The sequence below is a fragment of the Pan paniscus genome, chromosome 1 (genome assembly GCF_029289425.2).
Source record: "Pan paniscus chromosome 1, NHGRI_mPanPan1-v2.0_pri, whole genome shotgun sequence".
Lineage (NCBI taxonomy): Eukaryota > Metazoa > Chordata > Mammalia > Primates > Hominidae > Pan > Pan paniscus.
Genome location: NC_073249.2, coordinates 61,968,778 through 61,991,151, shown reverse-complemented (window position 1 = coordinate 61,991,151; position 22,374 = coordinate 61,968,778).

The window sequence follows — 22,374 nt, the reverse complement described above, 5'->3', positions numbered from 1 at the left end:
CACTGAACAGAACAAATTAGCCAAATCTATAATAGCAAAAATTATTCACCAGTTGCTGGTTGGATGGAATTAGTAATTTTAAATTTCAATAATATTGAGTATGGGGACTTTCATGGGTGGGACCACAGAATTAAAATTGCAGTAATCCACAATGAGACCACTGTTCATTCTTTTCAATTTAAAGAACAGGACAGGCTGGGCGGGGTGGATCACGCCTGTAATCCCAGCACTTTGGGAGGCCGAGGCATGCGGATCACCTGAGGTCAGGAGTTTAAGACCAGCCTGACTAATATGATGAAACCCCATCTCTACTAAAAATACAAAAATTAGCTAGATGTGGTGGCATGCACCTGTAATCCCAGCTACTCGGGAGGCTGAGACAAGAGAATCGCTTGAACCTTGAAGGCAGAGTTTGCAGTGAGCCAAGATTGTGCCATTGCACTCCAGCCTGGGCAACAAGAGTAAAGTCCATCTAAAAAAAAAAAGGACAGAGGGGCGTTAAATGGAGAAACAGTGCAGATAAGCACCTATTTTCTAAATAGTTCATGTATGATGAATTTTAATTCTTAAAAACTTTGTTTTAATTTACATTGAATTGTACTAACTATTTTAACTGGAACAAGGAAGTAGGTTTATGGGTCTGATTGTATCAAGTCAATTTGTTAGTGTCAAAGACTTTCTTTAATTTTAATTTACTGCTTATGAATCATACTGTCTGTATCCACTGTGCAATATTTTAGGGCTATGGGTGCTATGATCACGAAAATGTAGGCAAGAAAATAGTTCCAGTTGTTAAGGTAACATATTTTTGCCTTCTACTTTATATTCAATTACTCTTCTAAAATTATAGATGGTATTTTTTTAACTTTAGTGGAATCTCAGGTATGACTGTAATTTGTATTTCAGTAATGATTATGGTCATAAAGGTTTGTCAGCAGGTGCATTTGAGTAGATGTTAAAGTTAATTCAGAATCTGCTTTGTAGATGTTTACAAGCCAATCACAAGCCAATTGTCATCCTTTTGTCCTTTGTTGTTTACATTTGTTCAGTAAATTTTGGATTTCTAATTCAGTGAGAATGTAGACATCTGTTTTATTTTTTTATTTACTCCTTTCCCTATATGCAGGTTTTTATTTTTTTTATCCTTCTTTCTCTTTCTTTTTTCTTGCTTTTTCATTCTCCTTTTCCTTCTTGCTTGCTTTCTTGTTTTCTATTTTTCGTTATTAGGTATACTTTGAGGGGTTCCTTTTGCCCTGATATTATTTTTAAATTTCTTCCTTCAGAGAGCCTCAAATCAGTATCATCAGGATTAAGTAACTCCCCATGGCAACATTTAACTCCTTGGTTGTGCTACAGAGGTTCCATCAGTGTTTCCTCCATCCTGAGGATCAGGATGTTTTCTGGAGACAGTGGCATAGGCAGCAGCAGGAATTTCGTGGGGCTCAGTAACTCAAATCTTCAAATAATGAATGCTCTTCAAATTGTAACTCTTCGTCTTTTACACAAACTCTCTGGTGGGTCTTATATTGGACAGAGCACTCTATAAAACAAGGTCCAATGTCTGGTGACACAGGTGAGACCAACTGATCACAGAGAAAATGTCTTTCAGCAGAGCCTAATGTCAGTCACAGCTTATGCTGAAATCAAGACACATGATTTAGTCTAAGACACACAGCAGGTCTTGGATGAGACACATGTCCCTGAACACCTTTAATGAGGGTCTAATCCTATATGCCTGCCCCTGAATGCCTATAATCAAAACTTCCTACGTAGGTCAGTTAAACTTGTAACAGAGACTTGGCGGAATTCAGCAAATGTGGCACGAAGCAGCACAGCTGCAAAGGCTTGCTCATCAGTGGATCGCAGAGCCAGGCAGTGAGCCAAAGCAGGAGAAGAAAGACCCCGGTGCCTCAGTTAGACCTTCTGAGTATGCCATCTTTTTCTTGCTGATATTTGGTTAATACAATACCCAAGAAATCCTTTTAAGTCAAAAAGTGTCTTGGAAAGTAATACAATGAACCACCCCCCGAAAATACAGTTCTCCTACCCTCGTTTAACTCTGTGTAGACATTTTGAGGAGAATCTAGAAGAAATCTTTTGTTTGACATTAGCCAAAAGAAAGCTAAATTTCTCCAAGGAAATAACAGAGTTTTAGGTAACAGGGAGACTTGTGAATGTCGTGGGGTTAGCTAAACCCTGGGGCCTGCAGAAACTGTAGGAGGGAGAGAAAGGAAGGAAGAAGAGGTAGCATTGGAAATGAGGAGTGGTGCTTTGCAGATACCTCCATTTCTTAAGAAAATGCCAGTAATGTTTTGCATTATTTTTCAGTGTTTCTAAAATAAAACCTAATTCCCAGATGTGAAAATATGCTTAAATGGATGTCAAACTGAGTGGAATTCAGCTCAGGGAGTTGCAGTTAAAGAGTCAGCTTACAACCAAATGCACAGTATGATCTTGTTAGTGTGAAAAATAACAAAATATAGGCCAGTAGATGTATAGAAAAAATAAAGAGAACAATATGCTTGTACCTTTGATAGATTTCTTTTGAGGAAAATGAAAGGGTGGAATTGTGAAGAATAGAGTATGTATACACACACAAACACACACATATAAAAGGTGTGTAGTGTCTGAATTTTATAAATTAAATGTGTATCAACATGCTGATTAGGAAAATGAAACAGCAAAAATAATACATAGTACACATTAAACACTGTTTTTGGTTGTCAGGGAACGGCTGCAAGCTGTACAGGAAGTTCAGTCAAACTCCTGGCTGGAGTACTGAGAATAATGGTGTCTCTAGTTTTAAGTAAAATATCCTGAACATAGTGTCTAGCACAGGTATTATGTCATTAAATTTAATCCTTAAACAAATCTACCTGGCTGGTACTATTCTCTTCTTTTTACTGATGAGAAACATGATACACGAGGGGGTTGCCAAAGTTCACGTAGCCTGTAAGTGTCAGAACTTGGATTTGAACCTGATGCAGACTTGCTGCAGAGCCTGACATTTAACAGCTTCACTCTCCTGCTTCCCAGTAAAATTTATGGATATTTAATGGATGTGGATGTCTATACTATAAAAGAGCAGTTAATGGTTGTAGATTAATTTTAATTGCATAGCTCAATGTTAAACTAAACATATGTGACATAAACTTTAATTGATCATGTTAATTTACTTATTTTATTTAAATGTTTTAAAATAATGTTACCTCATCATTTTACATATATATTCCCTCCTCTTTCTTCTTCCGTTAACAGTTAATTAATAAACAAAGTTTGAGTTTGTTATACAATGTTATAATTAAATAAATGCAAGTTTCTCATGAAAATTTTTGCAAGAGTATGCTAAAACTAATGAAACAAAATATTTTCAGATAATCCTCTTATGCACCATTTCTCTTTTTTATGTAATAACTCATCTAATATTGAGAAATCTGAAAGCAATGCTTTCCCTTAAAGTCTAGTGGGCAGCAGAGGTACAATCATCATAAATTTAAAAAATATTTAGCGCAATATATTGAAAAGTTGCATGAGAAAAACATAAAACTTCAAAAATCTTGATATCTGATGAAGAAATCACAAAAGATTAAAATTGATAAATAATCTATTGGTATATTAGAGTATGTTAAATAATTATTTTATGCCATTCGTGATGTAATAACTTTAACAGTTTTAATTTTAAGTAACTATTTTGAATATAAATGAGTTATTGAATGATATTTAATATGCAGTAGGTATAGTAAGACAAATTTTTTACCTTTCCTAGTTTCTTGATTTGTGAATGCCTTTAAGCTTTCTGTAAGATAAAGAGAAATAAATGTGGTGAAGTTGAGTGAGAAAACATTTTGATACCATGTGAATTAAGAAATGCTAACGTTAATTCTTCCTCTCTAATTCCTTAGAGCAACCTGCAATTACATTTAGGAGATTAAAAGCATCAACTCTCAGAGATGAACATCTTTAAAAGGTATTGTAAGATAGCTACTCACTAATTACTCATTGATTGTACCATGTATTTAAGGCATTATCAGATTTAATATAAAGGAATAGGACAAAGACACAGTGTACTATCATAAAGTATTTATTCCAATCAGGTAATGTTGACTTTTTAATTTGGTCTTGCTAAGAGCAGAATGTTTCCTTTACATCCACTAATCTGCTGCCTAAGTGTCCTGGCAGAAGCAGCCGGCAGGTTCAAATGGGGTAACTGAGGACTGCCAAAGGGGTTATGTGCAAAGATGCAGTCAAGGTACAAAGAAGCACCTCAAGGAGAGGTAACAACAGACATTAATCTTACCAGAATTAGACTTGAAGGGTCAAGTGGAGGGAGGTTACAGAAACCCGTAGCCAGTAGTTGAAGCTATAGCTGAGGGCTGCTGTTTAGGAGCTGGGGCTTTTAAGGGGATTCAGATACCTGAAGACATCTAGATCAGAAAAGCCAGGAAAATAATGCCCATATCTCACTCTCTTGGCTGTAGGCAGAGTCTCTACTGATGCCTTGCTTTCACTGAACCCAGCTTGAAGCCAGAGGATGGGGAAGCCATTGGTGGTAGAAGCTACTGATCAGGGTTCATTGGTCTTCAGTGCAGGAGAAGAGTAGAGATTGGATTTAGAGGGAAGAATAGAAAATATCTTGTATAACCACTCTATTCATTTGCTAAAGCTGCCATAATAAAATACCACACACAGTGTAGCTTTAACAGAAAGTTATTTTCTCACAATTCTGGTGGCTAGAAAAAGAAGATCAAGGTGTTGATGGGTTTGATTTCTTCTGAAGCCTCTCTTCTTGGCTTGTAGGTGGCTGCCTTCTTGCCATGTTGTTACATGGTCATCTCTCTCTGTGTCCCAATCTCTTTTTCTTATAAGGAGACCAATCATGCTGGATTATCACCGACTCTAAAAGTCTTGAATTTAAAAGTCTTTGAATTTTACTTAAATATTTTATCCATTTTACAATTTATTATACATTTTTTAAATAAATATTGTATAAATGTTAATATATACAAAAAATGACCAATATAAATATTAATAAACCACATAGAGAAAACCACTGAATTCTTTGGTCTCATTAAGCCAATTATCTGTTCAAACGTGCTTCAAGTATCCATAGTCTCAGCTGAGATTAGAATGCAAAGGTACCTAGATTTAAAATATGTCCTTACCTTTTTTTTTTTTTTTTTTTTGCCCCAGACAGTGACCAAACAAAACTGTCTACTAGGCCAAGGTTGAACTTCTACCAACACCAGTGTCCTCAAGTCCTTTCAGGTCTCCCTTATCTGAAATCTCTCAGGAAAAGATTGGATAAATTAAATTTATATGTATTTAATTTATATTGAATTTGTAAGCTGTATATGTATACAACTCAATGTGTTTTTATTTGTATTTCGACAGGTAACAAAGCCTTTTACAAGAATTTTCCAAATTGTTTTCAGAATACCAATATTCTAAAAGGTATTAACTTTTATTTTAAGAAAGAGAATTCTGTATTAAAATAACTGTAGAAAATTAAACAAAATACACATTTCTTTGACAGATTCACAAAGCATGTGCAATGATTAATTTTAAGTGTCCACTTGGTTAGATGAAGGGATATCCAAATAGCTAGAAAACCATTATTTTTGGGTATGTCTGTGAAGGTGTTTCTAGAAGAGATTGACATTTGAATCAGTGGACTGAGTAAGGAAGATACACCTTCATCCAATGTGGATAAGCAACATCCAATTGGCTGAGAGCCCAGATAGAACAAAAAGACAGAAAAAAAAGCAAATTCGTTTATTATCTCTTCTACAGCTGAAATGCTCTTCTCCTGCCCTTGGACCTCAGAACTCCAACCAGATTCTCTGGCCTTTGGACTCTGGGACTTGCACTAGCAGTCCCACGTTGTCAGGCCTTTGGCCTTGGACTGAGAGTTTCATCATCAGCTTCCCTGGTTCTGAGGCTTTTAGACTCAGATTGAGCCAATCTACTGGCTTTCCTGGTTCTCCAGCCTGCAGACAGCCAGTTGTGGGGATTCTCAGCCTCCATAATCGTGTGAGCCAATTTCCCCAATAAACCTCCTCTCATCTATCTATCTATCTATCTATCTATCTATCTATCTATCTATCTATCTATCAATCAATCAATTTACCCACCTACCCATCCATCCTATTGGTTCTCTCTGCAGAACTCTGATTGACACAGCATCGTTATGTATTTAAGGCTGTACAATACAATACAAAAATTTTCTTAACCTAACCTTAAAGCAAATAATCAAATCTAATTAACAATCATAAGCCATCAATAAGCAGAAAGTGATGGCAGGTAGGGGTAGGGACTCTTCCTGACCATGAAATTGTGCTAGAACCTTATAATATGTCCTTGGAATTCCAGGCAAAGCACTATATATTTGGTAAACATGCATTTAGTCACACAAATCAATGTGTTTTTTGCTATACTAAAGAGTATGCTTCACATCATAATCACTTTTTATGCAGAGAATTCAACGAAAACAAATCTTTATGATAAAAGTAACTTCTTACATAGATGATAGTTGCAATTAAAGAGGATCCTTGTCTGCTTAATTCAGAAGTGTGACCTGAAAGAAAACCCATACATGTAAGACTGTACTTTAAATATTACTGTTTGGAAAGTTTCCTAAATCCTTTTTCTTTTCTTTTTTTTTATTATACTTTTAAGTTCTAGTGCACAACATGCAGGTTTGTTACACATGTATACATGCCCCATGTTGGTGTGCTGCACCCATTAACTCGTCATTTACATTAGCTATATCTCCTAATGCTATACCTCCCCCCTCCCCCCACCCCATGACAGGCCCCAGTGTGTGATGTTCCCCTTCCTGTGTCCAAGTGTTGTCATTGTTCAATTCCCACCTATGAGTGAGAACATGCAGTGTTTGGTTTTTTGTCTTTGTGATAGTTTGCTGAGAATGATGGTTTCCAGCTTCTTCCATGACCCTACAAATGACATGAACTCATCCTTTTTCATGGCTGCATAGTATTCCATGGTATATATGTGCAACATTTTCTTAATCCAGTCTATCATTGATGGACATTTGGGTTGGTTCCAAGTCTTTGCTATTGTGAATAGTGCCACAATAAACATACATGTGCATGTGCCTTTATAGCTGCATGATTTATAATCCTCTGGGAATATACTCAGTAATGGGATGGCTGAGTCAAATGGTATTTCTAGTTCTAGATCCTTGAGGAATTGCCACACTATCTTCCACAATGGTTGAACTAATTTACAGTCCCACCAACAGTGTAAAGGTGTTTCTATTTCTCCACATCCTCTCCAGAACCTGTTGTTTCCTGACTTTTTAATGATTGCCATTCTAACTGGTGTGAGATGGTATCTCATTGTGGTTTTGATTTGCATTTCTCTGATGGCCAGTGATGATGAGCATTTTTTTATGTGTCCGTTGGCTGCACAAATGTCTTCTTTTGAGAAGTGTCTGTTCATATCCTTCACCCACATTTTGATGGGGTTGTTTTTTTCTTGTAAATTTGTTTGAGTTCTTTGTAGATTCTGGATATTAGCCCTTTGTCAGATGAGTAGATTGCAAAAATTTTCTCTCATTCTGTAGGTTGCCTGTTCACTCTGATGGTAGTTTCTTTTGCTGTGCAGAAGCTCTTTAGTTTAATTAGATCCCATTTGTCAATTTTGGCTTTTGTTGTCATTGCTTTTGGTGTCCTTGCCCAAGGAAGTCCTTGCCCATGCCTATGTCCTGAATAGTATTGCCTAGGTTTTCTTCTAGGGTTTTTATGGTTTTAGGTCTAACATTTAAGTCTTTAATCCATCTTGAATTAATTTTTATATAAGGTGTAAGGAAAGGATCCAGTTTCAGCTTTCTAAATATGGCTAGCCAGTTTTCCCAGCACCATTTATTAAATAGGGAGTCATTTCCCCATTTCTTGCTTATGTCAGGTTTGTCAAAGATCAGTTGGTTGTAGATGTGTGGTATTATTTCTGAGGTCTCTGATCTGTTCCATTGGTCTATATCTCTGTTTTGGTAGCAATACCATGCTGTTTTTGTTACTGTAGCCTTGTAGTATAGTGTCAGGTAGCATGAGGCCTCCAGCTTTGTTATTTTGGCTTAGGATTGTTTTGGCAATGCGGGCTGTTTTTTAGTTCCATATGAACTTTAAAGTAGTTTTTTCCAACTCTGTGAAGAAAGTCATTGGTAGCTTGATGGGGATGGCATTGAATCTATAAATTACCTTGGGCAGTATGGACATTTTCAGATATTGATTCTTCCTATCCATGAGCATGGAATGTTCTTCCATTTGTTTGTATCCTCTTTTATTTCATTGAGCAGTGGTCTGTAGTTCTCCTTGAAGAGGTCCTTCACATCCCTTGTAAGTTGGATTCCTAGGTATTTTATTCTCTTTGAAGCAATTGTGAATGGGAGCTCACTCATGATTTGGCTCTCTGTCTGTTATTGTTGTATAAGAATGCTTCTGATTTTTTGCACATTGATTTTGTATCCTGAGACTTTGCTGAAGTTGCTTATCAGCTTAAGGTTTGGGGCTGAGACGATGGGGTTTTCTAAATATACAATCATGTCATACGCAAACAGGGACAATTTGACTTCCTCTTTTCCTAATTGAATACCCTTTATTTCCTTCTCCTGCCTGATTGCCCTGGCCAGAACTTCCAACACTATATTAAATAGGAGTGGTGAGAGAGTGCATCCCTGTCTTGTGCCAGTTTTCAAAGGGAATGCTTCCAGTTTTTGTCCATTCAGTATGATATTGGCTGTGGGTTTTTCATAAATAGCTCTTATTATTTTGAGATACGTCCCATCAATACCTAATTTATTGAGAATTTTTAGCATGAAGGGCTGTTGAATTTTGTCAAAGGCCTTTTCTGCATCTATTGAGATAATCATGCGGTTTTTATCTTTGGTTCTGTTTATATGCTGGATTACGTTTATTGATTTGCATATGTTGAACCAGCCTTGCATCCCAGGGATGAAGCCCACTTGATAATGGTGGATAAGCTTTTTGATGTGCTGCTAGATTCAGTTTGCCAGTATTTTATTGAGGATTTTTGCATCAATGTTCATGAGGGTTATTGGTCTAAAATTCTCTTTTTTTGTTGTGTCTCTGCCCGGCTTTGGTATCAGGATGATGCTGGCCTCATAAAATGAATTAGGGAGGATTCCCTCTTTATTTATTGATTGGAATAGTTTCAGAAGGAATGGTACCAGCTCCTCCTTGTACCTCTGGTAGAATTCGGCTGTGAATCCATCTGGTCCTGGACTTTTTTGGTTGGTAGGCTATTAATTACTGCCTCAATTTCAGAGCCTGTTATTGGTCTATTCAGGGATTAAACTTCTTTCTGGTTTAGTCTTGGGAGGGTGTATATGTCCAGGAATCTATCCATTTCTTCTAGATTTTCTAGTTTATTTGCATAGAGATATTTATAATATTCTCCGATGGTAGTTTGTATTTCTGTGGGATCGGTGGTGATATCCCCTTTATCATTTTTTATTGCATCTATTTGATTCTTCTCTTTTTTCTTCTTTATTAGTCTTGCTAGTGGTCTATCAGTTTTGTTGATCTTTTCAAAAAACCAGCCTCTGGATTCATTGATTTTTTGAAGGGTTTTTTGTGTCTCTGTTGCCCTCTTAGCACAGTGGGCAGTGCGTCAGTCTCATAATCTTAAATCCTTTTTCTAACAGCTGGTAACCTAGAAAGACATTTAGAACACTGTAGTGCACTTAATATTGCCAATTTACAACACAAAATTTAAATTTCAATAATAAATTAACCTAGTAAGACATGTAGAAAACACTAAGAAGTCAAGTCTGAAAAGTAGAGGCCTCATTTTTCTCATTAACTTAACTGTATTAATCTAATCCTTCAGTACAATGATGTGACCAGTACGTCAAAGGGAGGAGGTAGAAGAAAGGGAAGGTAGCAGAAACCATCCCTTCTAAAAAGAGTTTTGGTTTTTATTATTCCAACTCCACTATCTACACATGAATACACACACACACACACACACACACATCCATTCAAACTCACTCACATGCTTACTTGCAGTCACACACACTCACACTCCTCACACCTCACATCAACTCATATGCTAAGCCACACATATACTGCAGTCTATCTATTCCCATGCATTTCTCATGATTCACAGTCTCTGGTTAGAGTTAAGGCAACTTAAAAATAATTCCAGAACATCTTGAACCTGTAACCATGCATTAGGCACTGACTAAAACCAAGTGTTAGTTTGTTCCTTGGTCTAACTCCAAGTTTTTGCTTGTTTTTCTGTAATAACAAGCAATAATGCTAACATTTTAGACATCAAAGAACTTAAAGATCCAATAAAGAGTTATTTATTGGATCATTCATATTTAAATATAAAAACTTGTACAACATTCAGATATTATCACACTGGCTTCTGTTACCTCCATTGGAGATGAATTCTTTCAAATGCCTGTGTAGAGAGGCTTTTTGATCCTGCCGTGTGCCCACACCAAGCTTTTTCCTGGAACCATATAAGCACTTACTTCTGAGCAGGGGAATATTCTGAATCTTCCTATAGCCTCTCCTGGGAGAGAAGTAACAAGCATTGAAGAGGTCCAGCCATGACCTCTTCTTTAAAGAAGGCTTTTGCTTCTTTGAGAGAGTCTCAATGGGCAGATCTCCCTCTAATCTATAACGTCAGTGTTAACAGTGTGTACACTGTTGAGCTCTATGGAGCTCAACAAACAGCACATGTTCCTTTTGGTGCAAAGGTGAATTTTATCGTTTTGATGAAGTTTTTTAGAAATCTTGCTGTAACATACTTGAAAAGAATAGTTCATATTCACAAATTTGTTATATTTATCTCTTTTTATTTTACAAGAAAGAGAATCTTTGACACACTAAAATCTTCCGGAACATTAGGCCTAAAAATGTCAATTTGACAAAACATCTGGAATAATGTCACTTTTCATAAACAAAGTGTGTGTTTATTTATGAAATAATATATACATATCATATATTGTATATTATATACAATATTATATAAATATATAGTATAATATAATATTACAATATTATATAAATATACTATATTATATAAATAATATACACATTATATGTTGTATATATTATTGTATATTATATACACAATGTTATATATACAATATTATATATAGTATTGTATATGTAATTGTATATTATATATTTAGATATACAATGTTATATATACAATATTATATACAATAATATATACTATAGAATGTGTATATAATATTTTCATAAATAAACATGACATACAGGTGTGTTTGTATATTATATAATGTGTATTTATTGTTTTAATAAGTAAATACACACATATGAATGTGTATTTATTACATATTATATAATATATATGCACACACATATGTCACGTGTAGATATATATATATTACACGTACACTTCTATATTGGTATATATATGAATACTGGTTAATTCATATAATCTTGCACAAATACTTACCCAGAAATGCTATGTGGATATAGCTGAAAGGAAAACCATAGAACATAATGTAATGTCACTCGTCCTATCTTGGTAAGAAAAGGAAAGGGGAAAAACTTAAACTCATACTTATAATGCCTATGCTCCAAGCAGCCATGAGACATAATGCAGTATGTAGGAGTTCAATTCCTGTAGCGGTCTTTCCTCAGAAAGGAGCCATAGAAGGCAGTGGCCCCAGCCAGGCACTGTGGCTCATACTTGTAATTCCAACACTTTGGGAGGCTGAGGAGGGCTGATCACTTGAGGTGAGGAATTGGAGACCAGCCTGGCCAAAATGGTGAAACCCTGTCTCTACCAAAACTACAAAAATTAGTTGGGCATGGAAGCGTGTGCCTGTAATCTCAACCACTTGGGAACTGAGGCAGGAGAATTGTGAATCGCTTGAACCCAGGAGGCAGAGGTTGCAGTGAGCTAAGATCGCATCACTGCACTCCAGCCTGGGTGACAGAGCAAGACTGTGTTTCAAAAAAAAGAAGGTGATGGCCCATTGGGCTTTTGCTATGATGATCAGGGTGTTCTGCATGTCAGAAGATACATGATGGCATATTTCCATGGGTCAAGTAACCATGTACTAAGAGATTTTAAAAAGGAAACCAATATTCCTGAACTGTACAAGTCTGAAAAGTTATATACAGAAATAAGTGTGGATTTGAGTGTTTATATACATGCATGTATATTAAAATGCATAGTATATAGTCTCGCTTTACTTTTTAGATGATACTTCTATAACTCATTATTATCTCATGCAAAAGAGAATCCTCTCGTCAGAAAATTATGCCTGCCCTAAGAGAAAAAATCTTGAAATATGTATTTTTTTTGCAGCAGATATTTCTCAAGGAACACTATCTGCTGTGTGTTTAGTGCCTCCTAACCTCCAGGCCACGTGTCTCTTAGAAGCTATAAACCATCAGGCTACAGCCAGCATCAGATTACTCCTACACAGAAAGTACTTGCAACTGCTTACATAACTTAAGCCAATCCATTCTACACCAGGCGTGGACTAGAATATTGAAATGCTGCTCACATAGATATTACTTTTGTAAGCACTAGATATTGTGGTATTCCGAACACTATGGCCCCCACTTAGCTGTGAATTTCTAAAGAGCTTTTCATTTCTGTGTATAGGGAGTACAGATTAGAAGTACTTGATGCCTGTTGTAGCTTTGGGAGGGTTGATAGGAATCTATTATTAATCTCATTACCTAGCATCAAAGAGTTCTAGACTACTGGAGTCGACTAATTAATACACTGCTGAGAAAGTAATTACAATGCAGCAAGCACACCTACAGGCTAATATTCATCTTTTAGGCTGACAAGGAGAATCAGCAAATATATTTTTTGTATAAAATAGCATTTTTTGTTTTGCTTTCTTGATATATATACATGTATAAAACATAATAAGTATGTTTTAAATAAAGGTGAACGTGAGTGCACTCTAAAATTATAGAGTCAAAATATTAGAGCTTGAAAAAAATTAGAGATCATTTATTTTGGTAGTTTTTTTTTTCTTTTTTTTTTTTTTGAGGCAGAGTCTATCTCCGTCACCCAGGCTGGAGTGCAGTGTCGCAACCTCGGCTCACTGCAAGCTCCGCCTCCCGGGTTCACGCCATTCTCCTGCCTCAGTCTCTCAAGTAGCTGGGACTACAGGCACCTGCCACTACGCCCGGCTGATCTTTGTTTTTATTTTTAGTAGAGACGGGGTTTCACCATGTTAGCCAGGAAGGTCTCGATCTCCTGACCTCGTGATCCGCCTGCCTCGGGCTCCCAAAGTGCTGGGATTACAGGCGTGAGCTGCCGCGCCCGGCCATTTTGGTAGTTTTAAAGTCTCTTCTCCTTAGAATGAGAGGGTTTGCCAGGAGAAGTGAAAGGGCCAAGGAATCTGGTCTTCTGTCCTGCCCCACCCCAATACTCTTTCTTCATCTGAAGCATCTCAGCACCGACTTGCTTCACGTATTAGGCTTCCATTTGGACTGACATTGGATACAATTTTTGTTGTCTAAGAAGTTTGGTCAGCAGTGGCATATTGGATAAAAACGGTGACTTGGGAGATAGATTACCTGGGTGAAAATCTCTGCTCTTTCACTTTGTACCTATCAGATAACCCCCTTCTCCAATAATTGCCTCAACTGTAAAATGGAAATAATGGTAGTGGCCATTTAATAGGGCTTTTAAGGAGATTGAGTATATTACTGTACATAAAGTGCTAAGAACAATGCCTGTCGCATGGTAAGTGCTGTATAAATGTTGGCTTTCATTTAGACATTAGACAGACCAATAGATTGTATAAACTGAGAGAACTACAGAGCTGGAAGGGAACTTGCAGATCGGCTACTGAGACACAAGAGTGCCAAGTATGGTGTTTATATCTACATGTCAAGCAGAAACTGAGACAGTATCAGAGCCTAGGTCCTCAGTGTATGTTACAGTGAGTAATTTCTGTTCATCAACTTGTTCCTAGCTACCAAGAAGAGGGTAAAACAAATTTAGTTTAAATGTAGGGATGTTTACACTCCATGTTTTAAAATTTCTATCTCAATATTTTTAAATGAAAAGTTTTTATTCTTTAAGAGAGGAGTTTTCATTTTTTAGTAATGTATTTATATATAGAAGTATATGTAGATTTACTGATGGTGCTAGATAGATGGATTGTTACTCTACCACAGCTAGTTATGTCTGATCACTCATTTTTGCAGCTTCCATGGGACTCTTGTGCTTATCTTTGAAGTGGTAATTTATCTGAGTAATGTCTGGGTCAGAGCCAAGCACAATACTGACAACAGACCAGGGGTTCAATAAGTTTTCCATGAATGAATAAGAAGAACGAAACTCTTCTTTTTGTTGATCCCATTTATAGTCCACTTTTTAGCGACTGTGTTTCAGGCAGGGATGCTGCAACACCCCTAGAGAGTTGCATCGCACAAGGAAGCAGAAGAAAGACTCACGTGGGTGCTGAAATCAGCCTATGTGCCCCTTGCCAAACCACTATGGGGATGGGTCCACCCTAATAAAGTAAGGGATTTTTGTTGTTGTTTTGTTTTTTGCTTTTTTGAATAAAAGTGCCATATGCCATAGACTTTTCAACTATTCTTCGGTAAGGTTGTGAGAAAAGGCTGATTGCCCTGTGTCCCACAAAGGTGACTTTCAGTCAAGCAGCTTCCCTGCTAGTGATCAGATCAGAGTTCCATCTGAACCAGTGTCTGGCATTTTTGACTCAGTCTCCAGTGACTGGCAGTCCTGCTGGCCTCCCATTTCTATGTTTATGTAATCACTGCCTGTCAGTAGACATTTTTGGCTCTAAGGTGTCTACTTGTCAGTACCTATGTGGCCCTTGATTGCTTGATAATTCTACTGGTTGACACAGCTTTCATAGTTTGATCTAGCCTCAGACCTTTTGGTCCATCACAATTGAATTTGTCCACTGCACCTTGATTAGCTGCCAGTCCCATCCAGTCTACATCTCTTCTCCAGACTTTTATCAATATTGGTAATATGGTGCTTTGCCTCCCACTTGTACCATCTCAAACAATCTCATTCTGATTTTTTTTTTTTTTTTTTTTTTGAGATGGAGTCTCGCTCAGTCGCCCAGGCTGGAGTGCAGTGGCATGATGTCGGCTCACGGCAAGCTCCGCCTCCCGGGTTCACACCATTCTCCTGCCTCAGCCTCCCAAGTAGCTGGGACTACAGGCGCCCGCCACTATGCCCGGCTATTTTTTTTTGTATTTTTAGTAGAGACGGGGTTTCACCGTGTTAGCCAGGATGGTCTCAATCTCCTGACCTTGTGATCCGCCCATCTCGGCCTCCCAAAGTGCTGAGATTACAGGCAGGAGCCACCGCGCGCGGCCTCTGATGTTCTTTTATCAAATTCCAGCCCTTTTTCATTCTGCTTTTTCTGCTTAAGTTCACAGTCTGCTTTTCTACTGCCTTTGGGACTCACATTCCCAGATACTGATCCCTAAAAGAAAACTGCCATTTAAGTCTTTTCACCTGCCTCTTTGACCCTTCAGGCATCATTATCATCCCTAGAAATAAACAGATCCTTCCAGCCTATGCCACTACATGACCACCCAAACTCTAGTTCCTATACCTTACTTATTTTCATGCGCGTCCGTGTGAAGAGACCACCAAACAGGCTTTGTGTGAGCAACATGGCTGTTTATTTCACCTGGGTGCAGGTGAGCTGAGTCGAAAAGAGAGTCAGGGAAGGGAGAAAAGGGTGGGGCCGTTTTATAGGATTTGGGTAGGTAAAAGAAAATTACAGTCAAAAGTGGGTTTGTTCTCTGGTGGGCAGGAGTGGGGGTCGCAAGGTGCTCAGTGGGGGTGCTTTTTGAGCCAGGATGAGCCAGGAAAAGGACTTTCACAAGGTAATGTCATCACTTAAGGCAAGGACTGGCCATTTACACTTCTTTTGTGGTGGAATGTCATCAATTAAGGTGGGGCAGGGCATATTCACTTCTTTTGTGATTCTTCAGTTACTTCAGGCCATCTGGGCATATACGTGCAAGTCACAGGGGATGCGATGGCTTGGCTTGGGCTCAGAGGCCTGACATTCCTGCCTTCTTATATTAATAAGAAAAATAAAACAAAATAGTGTTGAAGTGTTGGGGCAGTGAAAATTTTTGGGGGGTGGTATGGAGAGAGAATGGGCAATGTTTCTCGGGGCTGCTTCAAGCGGGATTAGGGGCGGCGTGGGAACCTAGAGTGGGAGAGATTAAGCTGAAGGAAGGTCTTGTGGTAAGGGGTGATATTGTGGGGATGTTAGAAGAAACATTTGTTGTGTAGAATTAATGGTGATGGCCTGGATACGGTTTTGTATAAATTGAAAAACTAAATGGAATAAGAGAAGGAGAAAAACAGGTATAAAAGGTCTAAGAATTGGGAGGACCTAGGACATCTGATTAGAGAGTGCCTAAGGAGATTCAGCATAGTCCTGCCAGCAAAGGTTATTTATTTACTTCAAGAGTTTAGAGTGGCAGTTTGGGGATAGCACGAGGAGATATCAGCTGTGATGGCTTGGAGATACAGTGTAAACCGGCAGTGTAAACAAGAGCAGGGCATGTATGAGTAGTTGAGAATGGAGAATAGGAGTATGAATAGACAGAAAATAGTAGGGATGACAAGTTTTTTTGGGGCACAGTCTAAGTTGGTCCGGTGTCTGGAATGAGACTGGGGCCTAATAAAAAGGAGCTCAAATGGGCTGTACCTTGCAGCAGTCCGAGGACAGGCCTGAATTCTGAGAAGGGAAAGTGGTAAAAGTATTGTCCAGTCCTTTTTAAGTTGGTGGCTGAGCTTGGTGAGGTGTGTTTTTAAAAGACCTTTAGTCCATTCTACTTTTCTTGAAGATGGAGGACCATAAGGGATATAAAGGTTTCACTGAATACTAAGAGCCTGAAACACTGCTTGGCTGATTTGACTAATAAAGGCTGGTCTGTTATCAGACTTTATAGAGGTGGGAAGGCTAAACTGAGGAATTATGTGTGACAGAAGGGAAGAAATGACTGCGGTGGCCTTCTCAGACCCTGTAGGAAAGGCCTTTACTTATTCAGTGAAAGTATCTACCTAGACTAAGAGGTATTTTAGTTATCTGACTCAGGGCATGTTGAGTAAAGCTAATTTGCCAGTCCTGGGTGGGGGCAAATCCTGGAGCTTGATGTGTAGGGAAGGGAGGGGGCCTGAATAATCCCTGAGGAGTAGTAGAATAGCAGATGGAACACTGAGAAGTTATTTCCTTGAGGATAGATTCCCACAATGGAAAGGAAATGAGAGGTTCTGAGAGGTGGGCTAGTGGCTTGTACTATAGCATAGCCTGCCTTTGCTGGTGTGTGGCGATTAGGCCTGGTGGAACTGCCATCAATAAATCAAGCGTGATCAGGGTGAGGAACAGGAAAGAAGGAAATGTGGGGAAATGGGGTGAATATGAGGTGGATCAGAGAGATACAGTCATGGGGGTCAGGTGTGGTATCAGGAATATTGTGGGAGGCCAGATTGAAGTCCGGGCCAGGAACAACGGTAATTGTGGGACTTAACAAAGAGTGAGAACAGCTGAAGGAGCCGGGAGCAGAAAGTATATGTGTCAGGTATGAGGAAGAAAATAGATTTTGGAAGTTATGAGAAATGTAGAGAGTGAGTTGAGCATAGTTTGCAATTTTTAGGGCCTCTAAAAGTATTAAAGCAGCGGCAGCCGCTGCACGCAGACATGAGGGCTAGGCTAAAACAGTAAGGTCAAGTTGTTTGGACAGAAAGGCTACAGGGTGCGGTCTTGGCTCTTGTGTAATAATTCTGACCGCACTAACCATGCCTAGGAAGGAAAGGAGTTGTTGTTTCGTAAGGGATTGAGGTTTGGGAGATTAATCGGACACTATCAGCAGGGAGAGCACGTGTGTTTTTATGAGAATTATGCCGAGATAGGTAACAGGTGAGGATGAAATTTGGGCTTGACTGAAGTAATGGGGTCTGTCTGTGAAGCCTTGCGGCAGTACAGCCCAGGTAATTTGCTGAGCCTGACGGGTGTCAGGGTCAGTCCAAGTGAAAGCGAAGAGAGGTTGGGATGACGGGTGCAAAGGAATAGTAAAGAAAACATGTTTGAGATCCAGAACAGAATAATGGATTGTGGAGGGAGGTATTCAGGATAGGAGAGTATATGGGTTTGGCACCATGGGGTGGATAGGCAAAACAATTTGGTTGGTAAGGCATAGATCCTGAACTAACTTGTAAGGCTTGTCTGGTTTTAGGACAGGTAAAATGGGGGAATTGTAAGGAGAGTTTATAGGCTTTAAAAGGCCATTCTGTAGCAGGCGAGTGATAACAGGCTTTAATCCTTTCAAAGCATGCTGAGGGATGGGATATTGGCATTGAGCGGGGTAAGGGTGATTAGGTTTTAATGAGATGGTTAGGGGTGCATGATCGGTCGCAAAGGTGGGAGTAGAGGTATCTTATACTTATGGGTTAAGGTGGGGGAATACAAGAGGAGGACACAAAGGAGGCTTTGGGTTGGGGAGAAGGGCGGCAATGAGATGCAGCTGTAGTCCAGGAATAGTCAGGGAAGCAGATAATTTGGTTAAAATATCTCGGCCTAATAAGGGAACTGGGCAGGTGGGGATAACTAAAAAAGAGTGCATAAAAGAGTGTTGTCCAAGTTGGCATCAGAGTGGGGCAGTTTTCAGGGGTTTAGAAGCCTGGCCGTCAATACCCACAACAGTTATGGAGGCAAGGGAAACAGGCCCTTGAAAAGAAGGTAATGTGGAGTGGGTAGCCTCCATATTGACTAAGCCGACGGACTTACCTTCCACTGTGAGAGTTACCCAAAGCTCGGAGTCCATGATGGTCTACAGGGCTTCCGAGGCGATCGGGCAGCGTCAGTCTTCAGCCGTTAAGCTGAGAAGGAGTCAGTCAGAGAGGCTTGGGCCAGAGTTCCAGGAGTGGCTGCCAGGTGAGTTGAACAGTCCGATTTTCAGTGGGGTCCTACACAGATGGGACGCGGCTTAGGAGGGATCCCAGGCTGCCGGCATTCCTTGGCCCAGTGGCCAGATTTCCGGCACGTGTAGCAAGCTCCTGGGGGAGGAGGTTCTGGAGGAACGCCTGGCTGCTGCGGTTCAGGCATTTGGAAGTTCTTGTGTGCTGGAGATGTGGCTGGGGTTTGTCTCACAGTGGAGGCAAGGAATTGCAACTTTTTTTTCTGTTATTGCACACCTTGAAGGTGAGGTTAATTAAGTCCTCTTGTGGGGTTTGAGGGCCAGATTCCAATTTTTGGAGTTTTATTTAATGTCGGGAGCAGAAAAGCAGAGAAGGGGTTGGGGCACGGAAATAAGGGATTGGGGCACAGAGATAAGAGGTTTGGGTGTGGAAATAAGCTATTGGGGGGTTCTTGCCCCCTAGGAAAGCGGGACTTGCCACTAAGGGTGAAGGAGAAGGGGTTGAGGGGTACTTGCCCCTGCCCCAGGAAAGCAGAGAAGGGGTAGAGACAAGGAGAGAAGGGGTTGGGGTACTTGCCCCTTCCTCAGAAAAGCAGGACTTGCCGCTAAGGGTGAAGGACCAAGGCAGGCATCCCTGTGTGGTCTGACACCTTTGAAACATGGGTGAATAATCAGAGAGGCGCCCTGCAATGATTAAACACCAAGGGAAGGCTGCCTTCCCAGTCCGTGACCGGCGCCGGAGTTTTGGGTACATGGATAAAACGTGTCTCCTTTGTCTCTACCAGAAAATGAAAGGAATTGAAATTAAGAGAAGGGAGAGATTGAAGTGTGGCGCCAAGATTGAAAGGAGAAAGGGGTTGAGGGATAGTGAGGGAGGTTGGAGAAAAGAGTAAAAAGAGGCCGCTTACCGGATTTGAAATTGGTGAGATGTTTCTTGGGCTGGTCGGTCTGAGGACCTGAGGTCGTAGGTGGATCTTTCTCATGGAGCAAAGAGCAGGAGGACGGGGGATTGATCTCCCAAGGGATGTCCCCTGATCCGAGTCACGGCACCAAATTTCATGTGCGTCCATGTGAAGAGACCACCAAATAGGCTTTGTGTGAGCAACATGGCTGTTTATTTCACCTGGGTACAGGTGGGCTGAGTCTGAAAAGAGAGTCAGGGAAGGGAGACAAGGGTGAGGCCGTTTTATAGGATTTGGGTAGGTAAAGGAAAATTACAGTCAAAAGGGGGTTTGTTCTCTGGTGGGCAGGAGTGGGGGTCGCAAGGTGCTCAGTGGGGGTGCTTTTTGAGCCAGGATGAGCCAGGAAAAGGACTTTCACAAGGTAATGTCATCACTTAAGGCAAGGACTGGCCATTTACACTTCTTTTGTGGTGGAATGTCATCAGTTAAGGTGGGGCAGGGCATATTCACTTTTGTGATTCTTCAGTTACTTCAGGCCATCTGGGCATATACGTGCAAGTCACAGGGGATGCGATGGCTTGGCTTGGGCTCAGAGGTCTGACACTTATAAGGACACAGTTTTGTTTATAGTATAATTAAAATAATTTTTTAAAAATAGTTTTATTTATTGAAATTTTTTAAAATACGAGCATACAGATAATGTTTTCCCACAACACCCTGCTTTGAGTGAGGTTTCAATTACTTTAAAATAATATTTATTTTACAATTTTGGACTCAGAAACCTCACACTGGGAATTTCTTCAACCATACTGTTCTGCTGTTGATAACAGTTTTTTGTCTTGAAATTTTTAATTAGAATTCTAAATTTATATACTGGGCAGAAAATGTCTATCTGAAATATTCAAGAATACTTGCTTACTGTTCTGATATTATATGCATGTGTGAGGTATGGAAATGCAGAAGGAACAGGAGATAGTACATACAGCATAGTATTTATGTGGTGTATGAATCTTCCCATCAGAGCAATCTGATCACCATGAAACTTAAGTCTTTCACAGTATCAAGTGATCTGTAAAAGATCATTAGGAAAATTGATTTTCTTAGGCTATATTTTTAAAGTGAGTATTTTCTTCTTGTTTCCTTTGTAGAACAGATATTCAGTGTTCAGTTTTTCACTTTTGTTTAGCAGTATTTTCTTCACTAAAGAATCATAATTAAAGAAAACCATTTAAAAAATTCACAAGCTCTTACAGGCTCGGAGCAATTAGGCTAGGTAATTAGAAACACGATAAAAGAGAAGCTTGGGAAAAAGATTTAAACCCCTATTGAACATTTATATTAAAAGATGAATAAGGAAGAAAGAAAATTAAAAGCGTAGTTTCTATCTGGTGGGCAAAGGATAAAGCCAATTATTCTGGAATATGTTTATTTACCTAGATTTAGTTATTCATAATACATAGAAAAATCAGATGTGCTGGAGGAAAAAAAAAATAGGTGTTCCCTTTCATCTTGCAGGCAATAAAATATTCCCACACAGGAAAAGGATTTTCTACCATAGAGCATTTTTTTTTCAGTTCTTTAAACTAAAAATTAAAGAGATATCCAATATATTTCTGATGTCAACCAGGTAAAATTATCTACTTTGCAAATCAGAAGATAAATTTTAAGAAGAGAGCAAAGCTTTGCATGCAGAGGCTAATCTGGGAGTAGATAGCTAATGACATTGCAAAGGAAAACCATCCAGAAACATTTCCTTGAATGAACAGGACGTTTCATTTGTGCATTGTTTGGTGCCTTGAACTATTGCCACAAAGGAGATGTTCACAAACTTCTGACAAGGAAAAAGAGAATCTAAAAAGATTAGTAAATGTAAATGTCACCTTGGTGCACTATTTGTAATCTAAAAGGAACAAACCACAACAAAACAAAAACAAATAACCTTTCCTAGTACTGAGAGAAAAGGAATTATTTTCTGCAGAATTTTTAAAACGGAAACTGAATGTTTTGTGTTATCAAAGTGTAGCTTCCTACTCACTTATTTTTTTCTTAAGCTGGGGCACAATATACATAACATAAAATTCACCACTTTAAGCAGTTTAAGTGTACAATTTGGTGGCATTAGGTACATATTCACATTACTGTGCAGTTATCACTACCATCCATCTTCAGAACTTTGTCATCATCCCCAACTACACTGTATTCATTAAACACTAACTCCTCTTTCTAACCTCCACCTACTTTCTGATAATCACCATTCTACTTTCTGTTTTTATAAATGTGACTGTCCTAGGAACCTCTTAGAGGAACCACAGAATATCTGTCCTTTAATGACTGGCTTATTTCACTCAGCGTAATGTTTCCAAGTTTAATTCATTCTGTAGCATGTGTTAGAATTTCCTTCCTTTTTAAGGCTGAATAACATTCTTTATTAGTCAAGATTCTCTAGAGGGACAGAACTAATAGGATAGATGTATATACAAAAGGCAGTTTATTTTATTTATTTATTTATTTATTTATTTATTTATTTATTTATTTATTTTTTGAGA